At 42.3% G+C, this 16,620-nt stretch overlaps 1 protein-coding gene across 1 annotated transcript in view; it reads left to right on the top strand.

The window, feature by feature from the left end:
• The first annotated feature begins 7,794 nt into the window (after positions 1-7,794).
• Positions 7,795-16,620, top strand: part of LOC141172003 (sialic acid-binding Ig-like lectin 13) — a 127,818-nt gene continuing 118,992 nt past the window's right edge. Inside the window, exon 1 of the mRNA XM_073655765.1 lies at positions 7,795-7,934. The gene's annotated coding sequence lies outside the window, so the exon portion shown is untranslated. The remainder of the gene's footprint in view (positions 7,935-16,620) is intronic.

Below are 16,620 nucleotides of genomic sequence, written 5' to 3'. Positions count from 1 at the left end.
ATCGATCTGAAAAAATGCCCAGGCTATGCAAGACTTAGAGCCCATGCGACCTGAAGAGACACCATGACTTGTGGTCAGAGGCAGGGTTGTGGTTGAGGATGTAGTTGTTGACGTGCTTCCAGTACTCCGTCTCTGTCCAGGAAGGCACGACCCAACCTCGTCGTCACTAGCATCCTCTTCCACCTCCTCTGCTGACCTCATCGACTGGCTGACTGTGGGTTGACAGTAAGTGAGATCTCCAACCTCATCATCATCTCCCTGTGTGTTCTCACACCCGTCATCCTCAGAGCCAAACTGTTCCTGCCCTGACCGAAAAGTCAAGTTGTCTCTCCAATCAGGTATCTGAGTCTCATCATCATCTTCCTGATTGTCTCCACCAACAGGAGTTACAGTTTGGGAACGAGGGTCTACATTATGCTCAGAACCTTCTTCATCTGGGCCTGGATCCGACTCATAAACATTCTGGGCATCAGTGCAGATCATTTCCTCGTCTGGATTCACAGAAGCTCTGGAGCTGACCTCTGATTCCTAGGCTATAGTATGAGTAAACAGCTCTGCAGACTCAACCATCTGTGTTACCCCATACTCAGACGGGCAGCAGTAGACTTGGGAGCTGTGAGGAAGCAAGTGCATTTGGGGTGACACCGCTGAGAACTGGAGTATTTGTGATGTTGAAGTTGAGGTGGAGGAGAGCCCACTTGAAGGAGCACTTGATATCCATTGAAGCACCTGCTGTTTTTGTGCATCATCTTGAATTTGTAGAGATGGGCGTGTCCATAAGAAAGGGATCGTATCACATTGTCCACAAAAAGAAGTAGACATCTTAGTTTGGCTGGAATATGGTCTGCCTTCTGCCAATTTTTACTGTTGCTTTAACACCTACCCCACGGACACAACCTTTTTTTCCCTTTCCAACACGCCTGTTCCCCTTTCCACCAGCAGCAGGCCTTTTGCCACTCATTTTGGTGGTTAACTAATTGGCTACTCTGTAGTTGTTTGCACAAAAATTGATAGATGGAAACCGAGCAGAGCTGAGTGTCCAAACTGTGGTACTAGCCCAAAAGGATTGGCTGGGTTAGATGCAGTAAAACAGTTTTATTAGATACACAGGCGGTGTAGCTTGCTTCACAGGTGGGCTACTCCACTGACTACGAGACACTGCTACTATGTCCAAAAGGATTTCCTAGGCTAGATGCAGTATAAAATTGTTATTTGATACACAGGTGGTGTAGCTTCGTTCAAATTGGCTACTCCAGTGACTAACAGACACTGCTACAGGCACAAATGGATTTACTGGGCTAGATGCAGTAAAAAATTGTTATTTGATACACAGGTGGTGTATCTTGTTTCAGATGGGCTACTCCAATGACTAACAGACTCTGCTACAGGCCCAAAAGGATTTATTGGACTAGATGCAGTAAAAAAATGTTATTTGATACACAGGTGGTGTAGCTTGGTTCAGATGGGCTACTCCAATGACTAACAGACACTGCTACAGGCCTAAAGGGATTTACTGGGCTAGATGCAGTGAAAAATTGTTATTTGATACACAGTGGTGTAGCTTGGTTCAGATGGGCTACTCCAATGACTAACAGACACTGCTACAGGCCCAAATGGATTGGTTTAGTTACATTCAGCCAAATGCTGGGAAAAACACTTGCACAGCACTGGCACAGACCTGCCTGGCAAAAAGTGCTAGGAACTGCTGTAACCTAGCCTTCAAAAGGGCTACAATTACAACTAGTCCCTACTCCCTAAACCTATCTCTCTTTTTAACAGCAAATTCGCTCCCAATTCACACAGATATACTGTATAGCGCCCACCGCAGCAGCGGTGCCGTCTAACACTCAGCTGCAGCAGTGAGAAAATGGTGGCGACGGGGAAAATGGCTGGGTCTTATAGGGCAAGGACATGTGACATACACAGCCAATGACACATGCCCTTGCTTTTGTGTAAAAAAAGCACTTTGCTGCGTGTGTGCGCTGCTGATAGGCTGACAGACTGCACCTCCCCACTGTAAATGCGGGAAAGAAAAAAAAAATGGAGATCTTCATTATTCCTGCAGAGATCCATCCCCTGCCCCTCCCCCCGCCCCGCTGTACAGTCAAACTGCGTATTAACATTGATTTTCAGCATTACTGAGAAAAAATCCAGTTATGATTTTGGTGCACGAACAGTTATCGAACATAACTTCGAACAGCCAAATTTTTTGCAGATCTTTTGGGTTCGTTGAACGGCTCGAACACCGCCTAAAACAGCTCGAATTTGAGATTGGCAAACAGTTAAAGTTGAACACCGCTCATCTCTATTGAAGCTGTTGTAAAGTATACCTGTGGTAAATGTTATTTATTATCTATTTTGTGTGGTATAACTCTCTGATTTAAGGGCATAAAATTAAAAGTTTGAAAATTGTGACATTTTCAAATTTTTTGTCAAATTTTTGATATTTTCATAAATAAACGCAAATCACATAAACCAAAATTTACCACTAACATAAAGTACAATGTGTCATGAAAAAAAACACCTGAGAGTCACTGGGAAGCTTTCTAGAGTTATTGCCTTATAAAGTGATGCTGGTCAGGTTTTAAAAATGAGGCTCGGTCATTAAAAGGAACCTGCCTGATGAATCCAAAGAGAAGCTGAATTCAATGATGTATCATTTAGTTTACTAGGTGCAGGTGTTCTCACATAGAGGTTTTAGGCTGTGTGCCCACGATGCATTTTTTAAGCGTTTCTGCAGCGGCATGGTAGAAGGTCTGCCATGTTCCCCAATGATGTGCTGTGCACATGCTGTGGAAATTTCCGCTGTGGATTATCATTGCGGAAAAATACGCAACATGTCCATTAATTTTGCGTAGCGTAGCGGACGGAGCGAAGCAAGACTCCGGGGGCCATCAGAAGGTAAGCATAGATTTATTTTTTTTATTTTTAAACATTCTTTACCGTCACACTATATAAATTCATGCCATTTGCATGGATTTATATAGTGTGACCAAGTTGTCAAGCACTTTCCAAGTGATGCTAAAATCGCTTGGAAAGCGCTTGTCAACCCGCATGCGGAAATGCATGTGAAGAACGCTTCACATCTGCATGTGTTTGGCAGGAAAAACGCATGTACAATCCTCATGTACAATCCCCATGTACAATCCACATGCTTTTTTTCTGTCTGGGAGATGCAGAAACGCTCAGGAAAAAATCCTGAGCATTTCTGCATCGTGGGCACATAGCCTTAGATTTAGCAACAAAGCAGAGCTACGAAAGCTAAACCCGCGCACACCAGGCTCTGTTTATACATTGGCTATAGACAGTAAGGTGCTCATCTCAGAACGGGGCATTGCAGGACCAGAAGGCTTTCCCTGCTCTGTCCAGTAATGATAAACTCCTGGTGCTAAAAAAATCCATGCAAGCAAATAAAACCACAAAGCTTAATAAGAGAGGCATTGCTGGAATCTGTGTTTTGACCCTTACTGCATGATGTCTTCAGATTACATAGTAAAAACCTATTGGCAGATTTCCTTTAAAGTACAAAGTGTTAGGTGTTAAAGTGTTAGGTGTTAAGTGAGTCACTAGGGCAGAGAATATAGATTTTCTCAGAGTGGGTTGTAACCATATCTATATTAGAGGCGGACTCTAAACATTATTTATAATCAGCCATACTACCTAAATAAAATAGAAGAACCCTTTTAACCCCTTCGCAACCCTGGGATTTTCTGTTTTTGCATTTTAATTTTTTGCTTCCCTTGTTCCCAGAGCCATAGCGTTTTTATTTTTGGTCAATATGGCCATGTGAGGGCTTATTTTTTGCGGGACGAGTTGTACTTTTGAACGACATGACCGGTTTTACCGTATAGTGTACGGGGAAAAAATTCCAAGTGCAGTGAAATTGCAAAAAAAGTGCAATACCACAGATGGTTTTTTAAATTTTTATTACCATGTTCACTTAATGCTAAAACTGATCTGCCATTATAATTCTCCCGGTCATTATGAGTTCGTAGACACCAAACATGTATAGGTTCTTTTTTATTTAAGCGGTGAAAAAAAATTCCAAAGTTTGCTAAAAAAAAAAAATGGTGCCATTTTCCAAGACCAGTAGCGTCTCCATTTTTCGGGATCTGGGGCTGGGTGAGGGCTTATTTTTTGTTTGCCAAGCTGAAGTTTTTATTGATACCATTTTGGGGTAGATCCGATGTTTTGATTCCCCGTTATTTCATTTTATTGCAATGTTGTGGCGACCAAAAAACTTAATTCTGGCGTTTAGAATTTTTTTATCGCTACGTCATTTACCGATTGGATTAATTCTTTTTTTATATTGATAGATTTGGCGATTCTGAATGTGGCGATACCAAATATGTGTATGTGGTTTTTTTTTTTTAGTATTTTATTTTGAATGGGGCGAAAGGGGGGTGATTTAAAGTTTTATATTTTTATATATTTTTTTAAATATTTTTAAAAACATTTTTTTTTCACTTTTTGCATGCTCCTATAGTCTCTATAGAAGACTAGAAGCAGCAACTGTCCGATCGCCTCTATTACATAGAGGTGATGAGCAGATCACCTCTATGTAGCAGAAATGCTCATGTGCTATGAGCGCCGACCACTAGGTGGCGCTCATAGCGATCAGCACATGACAACCACTGGGGTCTGCTGCAGACCCAGAGTTGTCATGCCCATGCATCGATGACCCGCGATCACGTGACGAGGTCACCAATGGGTGGAGTAAGTGATGTGCTTCCGGCGAGGCGACAGAGATTGACAGCGGCATTTAAAATGTTAACAGCCACGGATGGATCGCGATTCCACCTGCGGCTGTTGCAGGCACATGTCAGCTGTAATAATCAGTGTGGGCTCAGCGCAGGAGCCCGCGATGAACAGGGGGTGACAGCCTGGTGCATACTAATGCGCCACAGGCTGTAAAGTAGTTAAAGGTAATTTCACATATTTTAATTTAAAAAATAAAATATATATATATTTTTTATTAATAAAAATAATCTGGCACTGGGGGATATGGTGAAATCAGATGAAAAATGTATTATGCGGTCCAAACTGTGTGTACAATAACAGACCTTTATAAAGCATACACACTGATGATTCTGGGAGATCCTATTCAGGGTAAATTATAAGGCATCCTACAAATGGACCTGTTGGAGAGGATTCACCAGGAGCCGACCACTAAGGCATAGACAAGAGAGCAAAACAGAGCAACTAGATAATGCAATCTCCGTTGCTTTGGTGCAAGGTTCCTGAGACGATACAGCCTATAATCTTAATCAGCCAGATGATTCGATTTGTTAAGCCCAGAGAAATACACTATTGTTTTTATGTTAACTTGTGAATGTATGTGTATTTATGTGGCTGGTCAAGAAGGACAGACCAGTATTTGTAGAACCCTGAATGTTGTCTTCTCTTTGATCCTGAAACAATGATGTTTATTTACAAGAGCCTCTGCTGTACCAACCATGTAAATTGAATAGCTCAAATAATGAGACCTGAGTGAGCCCTGCACTTTAATCTCTGACCTGTGACTGATGACCTTAGCCACATATGTAAATATAAAAAATGTTTTTTCTATCTTTCTGAAAAGAGATTTGAAAATGAGATTGGAGATAGACTTTACAAGGAGAATCAAAGATCAGAGACTCTCTCACACCATCAGCTTGGAAGCATGGCTTTAACTAAAGAGACACAGATTTGGATTCTACATGATTCCAGCCTAAGGGTATATGGCCCTGCCTGGAAAGATACGGATCTGCTCCATTGACCATCAAATAGCCCATGGGTACATTTGGGGAGACCAGGTTGGGATAAAGAAGTCACTTGGCCCCATGGATATGTTTGGGGTTGCCAGGTGGGACCCTCCGTTTGCCTGGAACCCATGGAGACATTCAGAGAAGCCAGATTGGGACCGGCCGGTCATCTGGCCTCATGAAAACTCTTGGAGAGGTCTGGGTGGGACCCTTGGGTCTCCTGGCCTTGTACCTCGATGGACTGCTAGCTTTCTAAGCTTGCCACTACCTTCTCTCTGTGGGATCCAACCAGAAATGGGAGGGGGCACTGGTTGAGGTAGTTGGCCCTGGAAGTCCCAAAGTCACAGCTGTGCTATCCCAGGCAGGCCATTGGAAGATTAAGGACTGTGTAATGTTGTACCATCTTGGGCATTTGCTGGGATTGTTCTATGTGTTTATTATCCACTTTGTGGTACAATAAAGTATTGCCACACTGTTTCACCCTCATCCTGTGTTGTCTGAGAAGTATTACTCCCACGGAAGACCCCAGATTTTCACAGCGCCTTTTGTTTCTTTTTTATCTGGAGATGGGGGGCATTTTAGAGAATCTCTTTATGAACTGAGGTGGAAAGGTGCTGCTGAGAATGACTTCCATTATTGGGCTTCAAGTGACCACTTTAAATTGAACATCAACTGCCCGCAGCTTGAATCGTGAGTGCCATGATGGGTTACTCTTGAGAAGAGATTGTGTGTTTAGGGTACATCCACAGTAAATAACCATTTCTTAGGCATAAGTTTGATAATGCATGTTAGAATAGTGATGTCAGTCTCTCACCCACCTTGAAAATGGGAACTGTGAGCAAGCACAGTGGGATACAGTCGAGGGAGTTCTGACTGATAATGCAGGAACCCAGATTCTACCAAATATGTTTCAAGTTGGGTACCACAAGGCTCTGTCCTGGCCCCAGTGTTGTTCAACATTTTTATAAATGATCTAGATAAGGGAACTGAAGGTAAACTAATCAAATTTGCAGATGATGCAAAGCTAGACGGGATAGCTAACACTAAAGAAGACAGAGAAAGATTCAGAAGACCTAGATAAGCTTAAACAATGGGCAGCGACTAATAAAATAGTATTTAACAGGGAGAAATGCAAGATTCTACATCTTGGCAAGAAAAATGAAAATAACATCTTCAGAATGGGAGGAAAAGAACTAAGCAACAGCACGTGTGAAAAAGACTTGGGTATACTAATAGATCACAGACTGAGCATGAGTCAACAGTGTGATGCAGCAGCAAAAAAAACAAACACAGTTCTGGGATGCATTAAGAGAAGCATAGAGTCTAGATCTTGTGGAGTAATTATCCCCCTCTACTCCTCCTTGGTCAGGCCTCATCTGGAATACTTTGTCCAGTACTGGGCACCACATTTAAAAAAAGACATTGAAAAACTGGAGCAAGTTCAGAGAAGAGCTACAAGGATGGTGAGTGGACTGCAAATTATGTCCTACGAGGAATGGATAATGGATCTTTAATTTAATTAATAGCTGTCTACAAATACCTGAAGGGCTGTCACAGTGTAGAGGGATCATCCTTATTCTCATTTGCACATGGAAACATGAGACACAATGGATGAAAGTGAAAGGAAGAAGATACAGATTAGATATTAGAAACACTTTTTGACAGTGAGGGTGATCAATGAGTGGAACAGGTGGTGAGTTCTTCAAAGGAAGCCTGCAAACAGAGGTTGGACAGACATCTGTCTCTGATGGATGAATCCTGCATTGAGCAGGGGGTTGGACACAATGACCCTGGTTGTTTCTTCCAACTCTATTTTTCTATTATACTATGATTCAAACAAAATAAAACAGGTACGCTATCTGGGACAAACTCAATTTCAAAAGTACTTGAATTGAGAGTAGTTGCACCAAAAGACTGTAAGAAACTGTGACAACATAAGATGAAGTGAGATTTCCTTAATTCCTTGTGGTTATGAGCATTATGTGAATAACAGTTTTTAAAGGAAATTTCGTAAAATCATACAATTTACTTCTGCATTTTAGTTATAACTATCCAGTTCCTCTAAAGATTTAGTAGAGATCAGGCAAGGCTTGGATTTCCAAAAAGAAGGCGGGGAATGACAAACTCAATGGAAATTGAGTATTAAAAAAAAGAAATTATACGAGGATTTTCCACATAAGATCATTCAAGGTAAGAAAGCAATTTCCTCAAAAGCATAAGAAATTGAGGTTCTGTTTATAGGACAAGATCTAATGAGTTACTAAGACTTAATGAGTTACCATTATCAACATTTACAGCCTAAATAATGGTATAGAAGTTTGGTGGGGCATGTGCCTGTGTGTTGGGGGAAAAACCTGTAGGAATCCAGGGTAGTATCTAGAATAATAAGATAAAAGACTTGGGTGGCAAAATTGCTCCCATAGTAGATGGAAGATATTGACAAAGCAAAGTGAATATTTACCTACTCAGATATGATATATTACTAGATTTTAGGATGTATAAAAAAAAGATAAAATCCCGCGATCCCAATGTATTGCTGCCTCTTTATAAATCACTGGTGAGGCCACATCTGGAATACGGGATCCAGTTTTGGGCTCCACATTTTGAAAAGTATATTCAGAAGTTAGAGTCATTTGAAAGGCGGCAAATAGATTATTACAAGGGAAGGAGTCCTCCCATATGAGAGGTTGGAAAAATTGGGCTCGAGAGGAGAGGAGATTTAATTTATATGTATAAATATATGTGTGGTTAGTACAAAGGACTGGCTCAGGACTTATTCCTTCCAAAGACCATACTAAGGACCAGGGGGCACTCATTACGGGGGGGAAGAAAGGCAATTCCGACAGCTAAATAGGAAAGGGTTCTTTACAGTCAGAGCAGTCAGACTGTGGAATGCCGACCACAAGAGGTAGTGATGGCCGACAGTATAACAGCTTTTATACAAGGGCTGGATGATTTTCTCGATACACATAACATTGTGGGTTATAGTTAATTTAGCGATAAAATGTACAATTGGGGGAGGAAGGTTGGACTTGATTCAACCTATGTTACTATGTATTATTTTTCCATGTATCCATCCAATTGTATTATGCTCTGTTAGACTAAAGGCTCAATGGGGTACACAAATCCTGTCTTGCATGATTTACACCACATTATTGGTTATTTAGGCACTATGAAAAGTTTCTTTGACAAAGGGGCACCAGTTTAAGTAAAAGATAGTAAGATTTGTGGGAAAACATTGAGGACAAATGTAGCATTAATATCAACAATTAATATGTGTGGACAAAGTATATTTCCTGTTCATGATACAGTAAGTATCGAATGCCGTGAACCAATAAATGTGACATTTGGCAAAAATGTTTGGCACAAATTAAGCAATGCAATATGTAAGGTAATCTGAAGATGCACCAAATCTATCATCCAGCAAAAAAGTCATTGTGATTAATTTGGCACTCTAATTTATCCTTATTACTCAGTAAATTATTTAGTAAAATGAATGGTGTCTAACAAAACTACATCAGGCAAAAAACAAGCTAAGTCGATGGAAAGATAAAAAAAAGTTACGGCTCTTCGAGGAAAAGATGAAAAAATAATCAAAATAAAATAAAAGGAAATATTAAGGGATCACTACTGTTCAAAAATATATATTATGGCTTTGATTGATATTTTGAAACAGCCGGCAAATGGGGTGTGACCTGTCTTTAGCAAAACAATGTAGAACTTATAGCCCCTAAGCAAGCAATACTTTGTAAGTATTAGTCCTTCCAGACAGGGTTGCCAACATGACTTCTTAATTTTTCTGGACAGCTTATCAAAAAATGACAAAAATTTTTACTGACCCATTGGAAAACTAAAATAAATCATTCTGAGTATAAGTGATACATGTCTACACCCCATCATTCTGATGTGAAGACATCAGCTGCATTCACTGTAAAGTGTAAAATGATGATAATTACAGTCATAATAATCTGTAGAAGTTTCTTCAGCTTCAAAAAAATCTCTTATGCTTTACATTTTTTTTTTGCGGAGAGGGCAAAAAAGTGCCTCGGGAATTTGTCCTTAAATTTCCTCTGCCTTTTCAAGCTCTCTTTGTGCTGTCTCTCCATTGTTGCATTCTGAAGACACAATCAGCCAGGCAGCCACCTTGTCAGTGGAGGTGTCCAGTCTTCCCCCAGAATGGACCTCCTTCTATAAAGTATCCTCATCTCTGTGGTACACAATAAGTACTGACTATGTGCAGGCACAACATTTTTACAAAGAAAACAGAAACATCCAGGGGTTAATTTCTTCAAACATTTCCAGGTGGTATCATAACCACTAGAGTGGAAAAAATTACTATTATCTACGATCGGAGCCAGCATAGATGTCATGTTCTTCTGCATGGACAGTACAAAAGAACTTGTGAAGTTTAATAAAGCTATGGGCACATTATGTTTTTTGCCACAAATTTGTGACTCCGTCTGGGTATTTGGACAGAACCCCAAAGGGAGCCATTTACCACAACGAAGTAGATAGAGTCCATCTTTTTTAGGCATATACAAAAATCATTGTGTACTGAATCAGGCAGAAGCCCAATAGAGCCACAAACATGTGACCCAAATGTGCCTAAAAGGCAAGTACCTCTTAATAGATAAGGAGCCACTTACTCCTGCGTGCACCGAGAACAAAAATGAAATATAAATTCTCCCTTAGTGTTTACATAATGGTACAATTGTAGTCTTTTAGCCCAGGAAAGGCAGCCACCAGGACAAGCGGTGGATACCGCATCCCACGCCGAGTACCCTTATTTCTTCCACATGCCTGAACTTCACTTAACGACCGCTATCACGGTGTCCCAGCCTTCTGCCTCACAAGTGTCTCCTGTACGCAGTCTGAACAACCCGATGAAGGTCTAAATTGACCAAAATGTCTCTATTATTGTTCTAAGCTGCAATTAAAAACTTTTTTGCAATTGACTATACTTGAGTGCTGAGTTTTCATTCTCTGTATATCTTTAGCCCAGGAAAGGCATCATGTTAGGTTTAGGGTCCCAACGGAGTGGGTGAGCCTTGTTGATGGTTGTTGGGCTCACATATATAGGCCAAATTATACGCTAAGTATCTTCATTTTTAGTTATTTTCTACAGCAATAACACAGTTCTCATTTCATATATTCAATGTTTACGTACTTTAATGTTTCAGAGTGCAGCTTTAATTTGCTACTTAATTTTCCTTACATCTCCTATTCATTTAATCCCAGACCCTAGAAAATTCAAAAAAAGAACACAGAATATGCTGATTACTAGAGTTTGGATTTCCGTGTACTGTTTGCCATTGATTTTGATTGTATCTGAGCTATGGAGCAGTAAGTTTGAGCTTTGATCCTGATCATCTTTTAACTTGCCGAGTGACAGTCAATCCTACAAGACTGATCCCTATTGTCTGTACTGTATATTGGCAGAAGTCACTCTACACTAGTGCTACTGAGCATGTGTGACCGTTAATACTGGAGATAAGAGGTGGGCGTTATAAGATAGAATAAAAAACAATTAGAGAGCTCAATAAGAAGTATTTTGTTTAAATCTAGTTGTTTTTTGTAATGATGCAACAAAAAAGGGAAGGGGAAGACGTATGTATAGGCTAAGGATTTCTTCAAAAGTGTGAAGAAAGCACTACTGGTGCAACAGATCCTATTGTATCAGTCATCATTGTGAGAGATGTACTGATAGAACTTGTCCAAGGGTGAAATTTTTCAAAAGCGATCAGACATTAAGATATTTGGTGCTGCTTGCAGGTTCACCACAATGAATTGCTGCGTAAACTGTACTTAACCAGCAGAAATAACATGGAAGGGAGCAAGTATTGAGAGTTTATTATCCTGGCGTGCAAGATTGTGACATTTGCATTAACTCTTCTATATCTAAAATTGCCACTGAAATAGGCAATTCTAAGGTCTAATGGTAATTTATGGTTGCGCAATTGCTACCTCTCTAGCTGAGAAAATTGTTCTTTTCTACTTGTGTTGTTGAATCTATTGAGGGATCCATGGTGAAACAGAACTGGTGTATGACTCCAAGGTTCCCCATTTTTTTTCTCAAAGCTCTGAGGTTGTTTCAACAGCAATACCCACACAAAAGCTAGAAAACTTATGGCTCAGCATCTATATCCAAATATGGAGGAGAAGGACCACTTGATCCCTCTCACAATACTCCTATGGGCCAAAGGCTCTAACTTTAACCTCATATCATGTGACATACATACAGTTTAAATATACAGTACAGACCAAAAGTTTGGACACACCTTCTTATTTAAAGATTTTTCTGTATTTTCATGACTATGAAAATTGTACATTCACACTGGAGACATCAAAACTATGAATTAACACATGTGGAATTATATACTTAACAAAAAAGTGTGAAACAACTGAAAATATGTCTTATATTCTAGGTTCTTCAAAGTAGCCACCTTTTGCTTTGATAACTGCTTTGCACACTCTTGGCATTCTCTTGATGAGCTTCAAGAAGTAGTCACCGGAAATGGTCTTCCAACAATCTTGAAGGAGTTCCAAGAGAAGCTTAGCACTTGTTGGCCCTTTTGCCTTCACTCTGCGGTCCAGCTCACCGCAAACCATCTCGATTGAGTTCACATCTGGTGACTGTGGAGGCCAGGTCATTGTCCTGTTGAAAAATAAATGATGGTCCAACAAAACGCAAAACGGATGGAATAGAATGCCGCTGCAAGATGTTGTGGTAGCCATGCTGCTTCAGTATGCCTTCAATTTTAAATTAATCCCCAACAGTGTCACCAGCAAAGCACCCCCACACCATCACACCTCCTCCTCCATGCTTCACAGTGGGAACCAGGCATGTAGAGTCCATCCGTTCACCTTTTCTGAGTCGCACAAACACATGGTGGTTGGAACCAAAGATCTCAAATTTGGACTCATCAGACCAAAGCACAGATTTCCACTGGTCTAATGTCCATTCCTTGTGTTCTTTAGCCCAAGAAAGTCTCTTCTGCTTGTTGCCTGTCCTTAGCAGTGGTTTCCTAGCAGCTATTTTACCAAGAAGGCCTGCTGCACAAAGTCTCCTCTTAACAGTTGTTGTAGAGATGTGTCTTCTGCTAGAACTTTGTGTGGCATTGACCTGGTCTCTAATCTGAGCTGCTGTTAACCTGCGATTTCTGAGGCTGGTGACTCGGATAAACTTATCCTCAGAAGCAGAGGTGACTCTTGGTCTTCCTTTCCTGGGGCGGTCCTCATGTGAGCCAGTTTCTTTGTAGCGCTTGATGGTTTTTGCAACTGCACTTAGGGACACTTTCAAAGTTTTCCCAATTTTTCGGACTGACTGACCTTCATTTCTCAAAGATGGCCACTCGTTTTTCTTTACTTAACAGCTATTTTGTTGCCACAATACAAATTCTAACAGTCTATTCAGTAGGACTATCAGCTGTGTATCCACCTGACTACTGCACAACACAACTGATGGTCACAACCCGATTTATAATGCAAGAAATCTCACTTATTAAACCTGACAGGGCAAACCTGTGAAGTGAAAACCATGTCCGGTTACTACCTCTTGAAGCTCATCAAGAGAATGCCAAGAGTGTGCAAAGCAGTCATCAAAGCAAAAGGTGGCTACTTTGAAGAACCTAGAATATAAGACATATTTTCAGTTGTTTCACACTTTTTTATTAAGTATTAGTGTTGAGCGAGCATGCTCGACACTGCTCGGTACTCGCCCGGGCATCTCACTACTCTGGATGCTCGGCGAGCACCGAGCATATTTGGGTTACTCTGGTGGGAGCTCACGTCTCCGCCCTGCATGTTTGGCGCTCTTTACAGAGCCAAAGAACATGCAGGGATTGCAGCCAGTCACTGTAATTCCGCAGCCATGTTGGTTGTGGGCATTACAGTGATTGGCTGGCCGCACAGCGTCACCTCGAGTATTTAAAACTGGGCGCTGCCATCTTGGACACAGTCGCTCCAGAACAGACAGTGTAGGAAGAGTGCTGCTGAGCTAGGGAGAGATTTATACTGCAAAATAGGTAGTGTAGGGTCTCTAAAGCCTGCAAAATCAAACAAACAGTCCTTTTGAGGACTAATATCCATCCCAAATATCAGGCAGGCAGGCTGTATAGGAGATGCAGTGGTTTTATCAACAAACACTGCATTACAGTCCTGTGTGCTGAGCTGCTCAAATTGCGAGACTTAGCCTCAGGTCTCAGGGGCAAGGAAAAATCCTTTTTTTTTCATCAAAATCCTCTTTTTTTTTTTTCCCTCAGTCAGACAATACAAATACCTGTGTTCAGACACAAATATATCTGTTTAAAAGAGTCTGGTTTCGTCCAGATAACTATAACTGTGGTTTTCCTCTTCCACGGTTCAAATCTGTGTGTAATCCACCATTTTGACTTTTTTTCATAAAAAAAAAACAGTTTGAGTGTCTCGCTGACTGTTCAGACACAAATGCATCTATTTAAAAGGTTCTGGTGTAGGCCAGAGAACTAAAACTGTGGTTTTACTCTTCCATAGTTCAAATCTGGGTGTAATCCACCCTTTTGCCTTTTTTACATAAAACAAAACAGTTTGAGTGTCTCGCCGACTGTTCAGACACAAATATATTTGTTTAAAAGATTCTGTTGTAGGCCAGAGAACTAGAACTGTAGTTTTCCTCTTCCACGGTTCTAATCTTCCTTTTATTACCCTTTTGCCATTGATAGTGCGATGTAAGCTATTTTACTTCATTTACAATGGGCAAGGCGCATGGCAAGGGACATGGAACTGGACGTTCTGGTGATGGTGCCACAACCAACAGCCACATCTTCTCGCTCCCAGTTATTGACCGAATAACTAGGGAAGCACACAACACCACTATTGTGAACTGATCAGTGTGTACGGGTTATTAATTGGATAGCAGATAATACTTCCAGTCACCTGGGCACCACCACCTCCAGTCTGTCTTCCACACGGTCAAGTGTTAGTAGCCGTGAGTCTTGACTGCATACTCCTTCTCACCCTGATGTTCCTTCCTCACACCATGCCGAGTGTCATCAGACTGATCCCACAGTTGGACACTCTGAAGAGCTGTTCACTGGTCCATTTCCATATTTGTGCCCCTCACCTGCTCCGCTTGAAGTGGTGGAAGATGATATCCCATGTAGCGATGGCCAAATGTTTGAACAGCCATGGACACAGGAAGGCGATGCTGGCAAGTTGTCACAAGAGGTGGACGATGACGAGACACAATTGCCACGAAGTGAGGAGGAGGACAGTGGTTCAGAAGTGGAAAAGGAGGAGGTGGTGGATGATCTAGTAACTGACCCAACGTGGCAGGAGGACACGCAGAGCAAGGCCAGCAGCACACAGGGGGGAGGGAGGCAGAGTACCCCAACAGGCAGGAAGAAGCAGTGTGGTGGCCCAGACAGAAGGTGGGCAACCCTTTCCCGTAACACCAACACGAGGGACGTTGCCAGTACAACCGATAGGTCTTCCAGAGTCTGGAATTTTTTTAAAGACTCCGCTGATAACCCCAAAAAGGTCATTTGTACCACCTGCCAGGCCAGCATCAGCAGGGGTGACAAAACTACCAGCCTGACCACCGCCAGCATGATCAGGCACATGTCAGCAAAGCACCCGACTTTGTGGGGTGAACCCCAGGTCAACGACCAGTGTCAGCGGGTGTCACCACTACTTCTTCTGCTATTGTGCATGTAAGAGAACCCCCTGTTGTGCGTGCAAGGAAATTCCCTGTCCATACTGCATGCAAAGATGCCCCCTCCTCTCAGTCTTCACTTGTTATGGCAGTTTCTCAAGAAACAGCATCAACGTCCACGTCCACGTCCCACCGCAGCGTTCAATTGTCCATATACCAGACCTTTGAACGAAAGTGCAAATTTGCAGCCAATGCCCCACAGTCCACAGTCCTAAATTCGCACATTTCACGACTGCTTGTGTTGGAAATGCTGCCCTTTTAGGCTGGTGGAGGCGGAATCCTTCCGCAACCTTATGGTGGTGGCCGTCACTCGGTACTCGGTCCCCAGCCGACACTATTTTGCCTGGTGTGCCATTCCCGCACTACACAAGCACGTGTCCCAAAAATCTGCCGTGCCCTCAACAACGCAGTTACTGGGAGAGTCGACCTGACAACGGACACATGGACAAGTGCTTGTGGCCAGGGATGGTACATCTCCCTGACGGCACACTGGGTAAACATAGTGGAAGAAGGGATCCAGTCGGACCTTCGGATGGAACACATCCTCGCCACACCGAGGATTGCGGGCCCTATGTCAGTCAGAGTTGCCCCCACTGTGTACAGCTCCTGCGCATCATCCTTCTCCTCATGTTCAGCCTTCATCTCAGATATCACCACATCAGTTACAAACTGTAAGCACTGCAGTACTGCCTCAGCCAAGCTGCAACAGGCTGTGCTGAAACTCATAAGCTTAGGTGATAAACCTCACACTGCTTGTGAGTTGTTGGCAGCTGTGAAAGAGCAGGCAGATCTGTGGCTGAGACCGCTAAACATACATCCAGGCATGGTCGTGTGTGACAATGGCCGTAATCTGTTGGCAGCTCTGAGGCGAGGCGAGATCAAACACGTACCATGCCTGGCTCATGTGCTTAACCTCATGGTTCAGCGGTTTCTTAAATCGTACCCTGAGTTGCCAGATCTGCTCGTCAAAGTACGCCGACTGTCAGCTCATTTTCTGAAGTCGGCTACAGCTTCCGCCGCCCTCGCTGTGTTGCAGCAGCGCTTGCAGCTTGCGGCACGCTGACTGGTGTGTGATGTCCCCACACGTTGGAACTCTACCCTCCACATGTTGCAAAGTATTTGTGAGCAGAAGAGAGCAGTTGTGGAGTACCACCATCAACAAGGCCGTCGGTATTCTGTTCAGAC

This window comes from Phyllobates terribilis, unplaced genomic scaffold, assembly GCF_046119375.1.
Source record: "Phyllobates terribilis strain yellow unplaced genomic scaffold, ASM4611937v1 Scaffold_12__6_contigs__length_324123572, whole genome shotgun sequence".
In the NCBI taxonomy this organism is placed as follows: Eukaryota; Metazoa; Chordata; class Amphibia; order Anura; family Dendrobatidae; genus Phyllobates; species Phyllobates terribilis.
This window is presented reverse-complemented; position numbering and strand designations above follow the sequence as displayed.